At 40.1% G+C, this 9,904-nt stretch overlaps 2 pseudogenes; both read right to left on the reverse strand.

Annotated features, from left to right (window-relative positions):
* Positions 1-2,127: 2,127 nt before the first annotated feature.
* On the reverse strand, positions 2,128-2,685 carry LOC116759156 (annotated as a pseudogene).
* A 158-nt stretch (positions 2,686-2,843) lies between these two features.
* Positions 2,844-3,627, reverse strand: LOC116759754 (annotated as a pseudogene).
* Positions 3,628-9,904: the final 6,277 nt, after the last annotated feature.

Raw genomic sequence — 9,904 nt, forward strand, 5'->3', positions numbered from 1 at the left:
CTCAATTTTGAGACCAAAGACTGGGATTTTGGTCTTAGCCCCACCATTTTTAGCTGTGTGACATTGAGAATCTCCCAGCTGGGCCTTAGCGTCCTCATCTATGACAGATTATTAGTATTAACTAAACCTATTTGCGTAGAGTGTTTGAGCATCACATGTGATTCTGGATGTGAACACACTCTATACGCTGTACAGTGCTGTTTAAATATAAGGTGGTGTCATTAAAAAGCTGCAGAAAGTGGCAGAAAAGGTATTCTTGTGTTCTTCTTCAATAACCATTCATGGAGGGAACCCCAAAGTAGAGTGTATCCGCTTCTCTATGTGCTCAAAATGATCCATTTACTGACAAGTATACTCATTTTATCTCATCCTTTTGAATTTTATGTATGTTTTGTAATACTAAAATATGTTAAGACAGTTTCACAAATATATATTGGGTGGGCCAAAATGTTTGTTCGATTTTTTTCTGTAAGATGGCTCTAGTAGCACTTAGTTGTCTTTAACTTCGTTTGAAACAATTTTGTTAGATTGTATGTGACAGCTGTCATATCAGTGTGCATTTAAAAAACATCAAAATTGGTGAATTTTTGTGTTGCCATTTTAATATTGAAGATGGAAGAAAAAAGCAACATTTTCGGTATATTATGCTTCATTATTTCAAGAAAGGTGAAAATGCAACTGAGACGCAAAGAAGATTTGTGCAGTGTATGGAGAAGGTGCTGTAACTGATCGATTATGTCAAAAGTGGTTTGCAAAGTTTCGTGCTGGAGATTTCTCACTGGACAGTGCTCCATGGTCGGGTAGACCAGCTGAAGTTGATCGCGATCAAATCGAAACAATAATTGAGAACAATCAATGTTATACCACGCGGGAGATAGCCGACATTCTCAAAATATCCAAATCAAGCGTTGGAAATCATTTGCACCAGCTTGGTTATGTTCATTGCTTTGATGTTCGGGTTCCGCATAAGTTAAGCGAAAGAAACCTTCTTGACCATATTTCCACATGTGATTCTCTACCGAAACATAATGAAAATGTTCCGTTTTTAAAACAAATTGTGACGGGCAGTGAAAAGTAGATACTGTACAATAATGTGCAACAAAAGAGATTGTGGGGCAAGCGAGATGAACCATCACCAACCACACGAAAGGCCGGTCTTCATCCAAAGAAAGTGATGTTGCATATATGGTAGGATTAGAAGGGAGTCCTCTATTATCAGCCCCTTCCAGAAAACCAAACGGTTCATTGCAACAAGTACTGCTCCCAATTAGACCAACTGAAAGTGACACGTGACGAAAATCATACAGAATTAGTCAACAGAAAATGCATAATCTTCCACAAGGATAATGCAAGACTGCGTGTTTCTTTGATGACCAGGCAAAAACTGTTACAGCTTGGCTGGGAAGTTGTGATTCATCTGCTGTATTCACCAGACATTGCACCTTTGGATTTCCATTTATTTCGATCTTTACAAAATTCTCTTAATGGAAAAAATTTCAATTCCCTGGAAGACTGTAAAAGGCAGCTAGAACAGTTCTTTGCTCAAAAAGATAAAAAGTTTTGGGAAGGTGGAATTATGAAGTTGCCTGAAAAGTGGCAGAAGGTAGTGAAACAAAAGGGTGAATACAATGTTCAATAAAGTTCTTGGTGAAAATGAAAAATGTGTCTTTTATTTTTACTTAAAAAACCAAAGGCACTTTTTGGCACACCCAATAATTTATAAATGAGAGGAATCACATATTGACAGTGTACGCTCAAAGATATTTTAATAATAGAGCTTTGAGCAGAAAATTTTGGAAACCTCCATTCTGGAAAACAGTTCTCTGGAGAACAGTGTGGGTCGTGTGGTTTGGGGCAGGAGCTTTTTTCTTGATATGTCTGCAAATTATTGTATTAGCTTGTAAGGGGTTTAATTAGAGGTTCTCAGGCTGGCTGATCATCAAGATCACCTGCAGAAGTTTCTTTAAAATTTGGCTAAACACTGTCCCAGACTTGCTGAATCAGAATTTCTGGGGTTGGAACACAGCCTCCATGGATGAGTCTAATGTGCAAACCTGCGGAGAACTAACTTAAACCCTTAGCTGTTAATAAGGTAGCTATTAATTAGCGTAAGTGGGGGGAGTCCTCCTATGGAGAGTAAGATAACAGGTGACCTGCTGTAATGTTGGCAGTTAGTCGTACGGCTAGTGCCACTGGCTGGATAAGTAGGCTGATAGTTTCGATGATTACTAATATGGGAATTAGGAAAGTGGGTGTGCCTTGTGGTAGAAGGTGAGCTAGGGATATTTTTGTCTTATTACGGAAGCCTGTAATGACGGTACCGGCTCATAGGGGAATAGCTATACCTAAATTTATTGAGAGTTGGGTGGTAGGTGTAAATGAATGGGATAATATTCCAAGAAGATTTGTAGAAGCAATAAATAGGAGAAGTGAGATGAGTATTAGAGATCAGGTTTGTCCCTTGAGGTTATGTGTATTTCTTAGTTGTTTTGATGTAAGTTTGGTTAATCATTGTTGGATGGAGACTGTGTGATTGTTAATTAGTCAATTTGGTGTTGGTAATAGTATAGTAGGGAATATAATGATTAGAGTGGTGATAGGAATACCTAGTATTATTGGGACTGTGAAAGGGGTAAATAGATTTTCGTTCATGTGGTGTTTCAAGGAGTTTGTTGTTCTTGTATTTTGGTGTGTGTTAGTTTGGGGGAGGGGGAGTGGAAATGTTTTGAAATTTTTAGTTGAAATAGTGTGAAGAGGGTAAGGAATATAGATAGGATAGTAAGAAGTCATGTTGATGTGTCTAGTTGTGGCATGTCATTAAGGGGAGTTTACGGCTCTCAATCTTTAACTTAAAAGGTTAACGCTAGTTTAGCTTCTTAATGAGATTATAATATGGATGCAGATCATTTTTCGAAGTTCTCTAGGGGTACTAGTTCGAGAACGACTGGTATGAAGCTATGATTTGAGCCGCAGATTTCTGAACATTGTCCGTAGAATAGACCCGGTCGTGTTGATATTAAGGTTGTTTGGTTTAGGCGTCCAGGGATTGCATCTGCTTTTAAGCCTAGGGAGGGAACAGCTCATGAGTGTAGTACGTCTTCAGAGGAGACTAATATTCGGATTGTTATTTGTATGGGTAGAACCATTCGATTATCTACTTCTAGTAGTCGTAGTTCTCCTGGTTTTAGGTCCGAGGTTGGAATTATGTAGGAGTCGAAGTTTAGGTCTTCGTAGTCGGTATATTCATAACTTCAGTATCACTGGTGTCCTATTGTTTTTACTGTAAGAGAGGGGTTATTAATTTCATCTATTATGTAGAGAATTCGTAGGGAGGGCAGGGCGATTAGGATTAAGATGATGGCTGGGAGGATGGTTCAAATAGTTTCTGCCTCTTGAGCGTCTATTGTACTGGTGTGTGTTAGTTTGGTTGTAAGTATTAGGGTGATAATATAGAGGACTAGAGAGCTAATTAGGAAGACGATTATTAATGTGTGATCATGAAAGTGTAGGAGTTCTTCTATAATAGGTGATGTTGCATCTTGTAAGCCTAGTTGGAAGGGATATGCCATGGAGATATACAGGGTTTTCACTTGTGATTTAACTTTGACAAAGTTACGTAAGGCTTTACTAATATCTCATTTATAAAGAAAGACATAGTGGTTATGATATTGGCTTGAAACCGATTAGAGGGGGTTCGATTCCTTCCTTTCTTGATCATTTTGGGTTGACGTATGCTGGTTCTTCAAATGTATGGTATGGTGGAGGACGTCCATTTAGTCATTCAAGATTTGTGGAGGTGAGGTCTACTGTTAATACCTCTGGTTTAGATGCGAATGCCTCTCAGATGATGAAAATTATTAGTATAACTGCTGATAGTGGGATGAAAGAGCCTATTGATGAGATAGTATTTCATGTTGTGTAGGCGTCTGGGTAGTCGGAGTACCGTCGAGGTATACCGGATAGGCCTAGGAAGTGTTGTGGGAAGAATATTATGTTTACACCTATGAATATGATTATAAAGTGAATTTTTGTTCATGTTGAGTTGAGTGTATAGCCTGAAAATAGTGGGAATCAGTGAACAAAACCTCCTATGATGGCGAAGACAGCTCCTATTGAAAGTACATAGTGAAAGTGGGCAACTACGTAGTAGGTGTCGTGGAGAACAATATCTAGGGATGAGTTAGCTAGGACGATGCCAGTTAGGCCTCCTACTGTAAAAAGGAAGGTAAAGCCTAGGGCTCATATTAGAGCGGGAGATCATTTAATATTTCCCCCGTGAAGTGTTGCTAGTCAACTAAAGACTTTTACTCCTGTAGGGATAGCAAAAATTATAGTGGCTGATGTAAGATATGCTCGTGTACCTACGTCTCTTCCAACTGTGAATATACGATGAGCCCATACGATAAAGCCTAGGAACCCAATAGAAACTATAGTTCAAACTATTCCCATATACCCGAAAGGTTCTTTTTTCCCTGAGTAGTAGGTTACAATATGTGAAATTATTCCGAAGCCAGGTAGGATTAGAATAAATATTTCGGGGTGACCAAAAAATCAAAATAAGTGTTGGTACAGGATTCGGTCGCCTCCTCCTGTGGGATCGAAAAAGGTTGTGTTTAGGTTTCGGTCGGTCAATAGTATGGTAATTCCAGCTGCTAGGACGGGTAGTCATAATAAGAGTAATACTGCTGTAATTAGGGCTGATCACACGAAGAGGGGTGTTTGGTATTGGGTTATAGTGGGTGGTTTTATATTAATAATGGTCGTAATAAAGTTGATGGCTCCAAGGATTGAGGACACGCCGGCTAAATGTAGGGAGAAAATGGTAAGGTCTACTGAGGCTCCTGCATGTGCTAGATTTCCAGCTAGAGGAGGATATACAGTTCAGCCCATGCCTGTGCCGGCTTCAACTATTGAGGATGCTATTAGTAGTAGAAAGGAAGGAGGAAGCAGTCAGAAGCTTATATTATTTAGACGAGGAAAGGCTATGTCAGGTGCTCCAGTTATTAGTGGGACGAGTCAATTTCCGAACCCACCAATGATGATAGGTACGACTATGAAGAAAATTATCACGAAGGCATGAGCTGTTACTAGTACGTTGTAAACTCGGTCATCTCCGATTAGTGTGCCAGGTTGACCCAGTTCAGCGCGAATTAATAAGCTTAGGCCAGTGCCTACTATTTCTGCTCAGGCACCAAATAACAGGTATAAGGTACCAATATCTTTGTGGTTGGTTGAGAATAGTCAGCGATTTATGAACATAGGTAAAATGGCCGAGTAGGCATTAGACTGTAAATCTAAAGACAGGGGTCGAGTCCTCTTTTTGCCAAGTCCTGTGGTGAATCATCATTTTGAATTGCAAATTCAAGGAAGCAGCTTCAATCCTGCCAGGACTTCTCCCGCCTTTTTTTTCTCGCGGTGGGAGAAGTAGATTGAAGCCAGTTGACTAGGGTATTTAGCTGTTAACTAAAAGTTCGTGGGAGATGTATCCCTCCAATCTAGTGAGGATTTAGCTTAATTAAAGTGTTTGATTTGCATTCAATTGATGTAAGATACGGTCTTGCAATCCTTATTAGGCAGGGGTTAAGTACATTATACTTGCTTAGGGCTTTAAAGGCTCTTGGTCTGATTTAAACTAAACTCCTATAGTAAAATGGAGAATGCTGGTGTGAGGGGTAAGAGTATTGTGGATAATACAATTGCTGTTGGTAGAAGGGTTATTCGTTTTGTGGAGTGAAATTGTCATTTTATTTTTATGTTGTTTGTAGAGGGAAATAGGGTTAATGCTGTGGAGTAGGCGAGGCGTATGTAGAAATATAGATTGGGTAGTGCTGTGATGGCTGTGAGGGTTGGTAGAACGAGAATATCGTTTTTTGTTCTTGAATAATTATTCATTTGGGTATAAATCCTGTAATTGGGGGGAGTCCTATGCAGAGTAAGCAAATACAGGACAGGGTATATAATAAGACTTCCCAGGCGGAGGAAGGAAATGCAGGTAGGAAAGTGCAAAGAGAATCTTAAATTTCTTGGAGGGTTTTTCTAGGACAAACCATGATCTAGGTATTTCTTTCTATATATAACTTTAACCTCTGTGACGTAAAACAATAATGTGTTATTTTTGCACCTATGCTGTGGATTTCCAAATATTGGATAATTTGAAAATGCTATGAGTTACAGTTTCTGTCTCATTATTCTGTGTAGTGTTTAATCTTTACTGAGAAGTACTATTTCCTAGGTACTGCCCGGATTTTATGGTGTGTCACAGTTCCTCTGGCATAAAAATAAATGTTTAATGAAAGGGAAATCGACTGCTAAGCCTGGAGACCCACAGGAAACAGGCTATTGCAAAGAACTGATCAAAAACTTCTCTTGAAAAGTTGCTCTCTCCTCTCCATCTCTCTTCCTTCGTCTCATTTATCAAGTAAACACTGTATCTCCTTATGAGCTTCACAAGAATTATGTAATTATGGATATGAAACCTGCTGCCATGTAGCTTCCTGCCCCTGGGTGGAGGTGAGCAGTGTTGCCTTTGGTACAAGAGCCAGATCATTTAATAGTAATGGATAAAGAGACTTTCTGGGTGATAGCAATCGAATGGCAGAATTTTCTGATACCTGGCAGAATCACTAAAAACTGTCGGTCAGTGGGTTCCTATATATTTGTGTTATTTTACAGATTAAAACATTTGGTCTTATGATGTGTGTTTGCTACAGTGTTTAAGAAAATTTAATTTATCTACTGAAATAGGAGAAGTAAAGAAGGGAGATGGGTGCGGTACGTTATAGAAGCAAGTAGCTTGTGAGATCTGTTGACAGTGAATAGCACACGTGTAAGATAAGAAGGGACGGAAGATGATACGGGTTGAGTTGTGCCACTCGCTCTCAGTATTTGTCAGAGTCCTGCGGAGAAACAGTATTAGAAGAGTATCAGTAGAGAGGGAGGGAGGGAAAGAGAAAGAGAAAGAGAGAGGGATATATTATAAGGAATTGGCTTTCACAGTTTTGGAGGCTGAGAAGTCCCATGATCTGCTGCCGTCCGCAAACTGGAGACCCAGGAAAGCTGGTGGTGTGGGTTCCAGTCTGAGTCTGAAGATCTGAGAATCAGGAAGGCTGATGGTGTCGCCCAAGGGCTGAAAGGAAAAAAAAAAAAAAGATCTTTCAGTTCAATCAGTAAGGCAGAGAGAGAGACAGAGAGAGAGAATTCAACTTTCTTCTACCATTTTGTTCTATTGGGGCCCTCAACAGATTGGATGATGCCCACTCCCACTGTGGAGGGCCATGTGCTTCACTCAGTTCACCAAGGCAAGTGCTTATCTCTTCTGGAAACACCCTCCCTAACAAACACACTTGGAAATAATATTTAACCAAATAGCTGGACATCCCATGGCTTGGTCAAGTTGACACATAAAATGAACCATCATACCCCCTCAAATTAATATGTTGGAGTCCTAACCCCCAGTGCCTAGAATGAGGCCTTATTTGGAAATAGGATTGTTGCAGTTGTACTAATTAAGATGAGGTCATACCAGCGTAGGGTAGGCCCCTCATCTGATGTGACTGGTGTCCTTATAAAAAGGGAAAATTTAGTTACAGAAATGCACATAGGGTAAACACCACGAGAAGGTGAAGGCAGAGATCAGGTGATGCAGAAGCCAAGGAGTGCCAAAGATTGGCAGCAAAGCACCAGAAGCTGGGATAGAAACATGGCACGGTTTTTCCCTCACTGTCCTCGGAGGGAAACAACCCTTCTGCCTTGATCTTCTAGCCTCCAAAACTGTGAGACAATACATTTCTGTTGTTGAGGCTGCACAGTTTTTGGTACCTCCTTCCTGCTTTCCTAACACTAATACAGAAGGGCTTAGACACTAAATAGTCATGAGTCACTTGAGGCAAATGAGCATGGAGAAAGATTCAGGAAGTGCTTGCACCCTCCCCTACGTCTGCTAACCTCTCTCTTGCTCCTTGCTTGTGGCTGTGTGTTTAAGATTGATTCAGTAAGCTTTCGTGAATCAAGCGTTTTCATTTGTTCTACAAACCTTTCTGTTCTGCGGCCTCTGGATGAGTTGGTCGGCTACCCAAAAGCCTCCTGTCACATTAACATAATTCCCCAGATTGATAAACCCTTTATAGTATTTTTGATGGCCCCTAGTATCATTGTTTCTCATTTTTATTTCCGGGTTGTGATTTCATTTTAGGAAATAGTAGTAGTGTGTCTGAAAGCATTGATTTGCTACCGTGAAGGCCGATTTTGCTAAGAAACCATTCTACACGATGACAAAAATCTGTTCACAGTTTTAACTCTGCTTTAGATGTTTACGCTTCCAGTTCACATTTTTAAACTCTTAAAATATAGCCACGGAGAAGGCTGAAAGTCCATAGAAATATGGTTTGTGAGGAATATTCTGCATCTGTTTACATGAAGTGATGTTTTCAGAGGTGCTGTTGGCTGAATTCATTTTCAGGGCCTGTCTGATGCTGTTCAAGTTCTCCATTTGTAAACTCATTGTGTATTATACCTGCCCATCTTCCCTAGGAATTTTTCAGTTTATGTTTGCTTCTTCTCTTTTATATGTAACTGTTCACGGAAGCCAGGAAGGGATATCATTTGGGGGTTTGCTTACTATTTGTAATTGGAATTCTCTGGAGGCAGGGGTCAAATTAACTCATGGGTTTGATCCTAGCAATTTACCTTTCCACTCTTTCTTTCTTCTGTAATTAGGAATTTACCATTCAAGCATGCTATTTTAGTAAGGGATAATGGAAGCTAACAGCATGGTTGCTGATGGAGCTGAGCGTGATTAAATGGTTTAGAGTGAAGTACACCCTTCTCTAGTGGTGAAAAGGCCTTGCATTACTGAAATACAGTAATGACTGATTCATCTCCTGAAACAGTCTTTGCCTTGGGGCAGGATAGTTCATCTCATGAATCTGTCTTTTAGTCATTTACAAAAAGTTATTTTGTAAGTCAGCCAGAAGCATGTTAGTTGAGCACTTAAGTCCAAGAGTCAGAGTTAGGAATTCTGTCTTTAGCCACAGTATCTGTGTGACCTCAGACCAATTACTTAAGCCCATTGGCCCCATGTTCCTCATCTGTGAAATAAGGGTCACAGGACCGCTCACCTTACAGGGATGTAAGGTTAAATTAAAACAGAGGAAATACTCAGCACAGTGTCTGCATGTTGAAAGGGCTTGGATAATATGCTACCTGTTGTTAAGTTTTACTTTCTAATACTTAGTTCAGTTTAGCATTTTATTTCTTTCTCTTTTTGTTATTTATTCATTATTGATATTTATTTCTCTTTCTGAGTGAGGTACTTGGATTAGAGTGGTGTCAAATACTGGCCCTTCAATAAAGATTCTTAGAATCTGGTTAAGGAGAAAACGCATAAGAAATTATTTCACTGTACTAAGATAAAGGCATGCAGTGCACAATGTGGGAAATCAGGAGAGGTCTGCTAGCTAATCCTGAAAGGTATGTTAAGTATAGTCAGGGGTTAGAAGGAAACAGCTTGAGCAGAGACGAAGAGCCATGTACCACCATGCTTTATGCATGTAAAAAAAAAAAACTGCTGAATTCCTGAGAGCAAGACACAAGATGGAGAGAATAGGAAGTGAGTTGGGAGAAGTACCCTCGTGGTGATGCTCTCCTCAGGAATCTGGCCTTTAAGCTTTGAGTGATAGAGACTCAGTGAAGTCCTTAAGCAGGGTTGTGCCATGGTACTCTCTGGGTGATAGGGAGAGGATGGATTTCAGGGAGCCAAAGCTGAGATAGAGATACACTTGTCAGAAGAGATAATGACCATTTGCATTGAGGCAGCCACAGTAGTGGGAAGGAGCAGGTGATGGGTGTGAAAAATGTTTAGGAGGTAAAGCAGACGGACATGGTGACTGGCTGGACTGTGGAACAA

Source organism: Phocoena sinus, chromosome 9 (assembly GCF_008692025.1).
Source record: "Phocoena sinus isolate mPhoSin1 chromosome 9, mPhoSin1.pri, whole genome shotgun sequence".
Classification (NCBI taxonomy): domain Eukaryota; kingdom Metazoa; phylum Chordata; class Mammalia; order Artiodactyla; family Phocoenidae; genus Phocoena; species Phocoena sinus.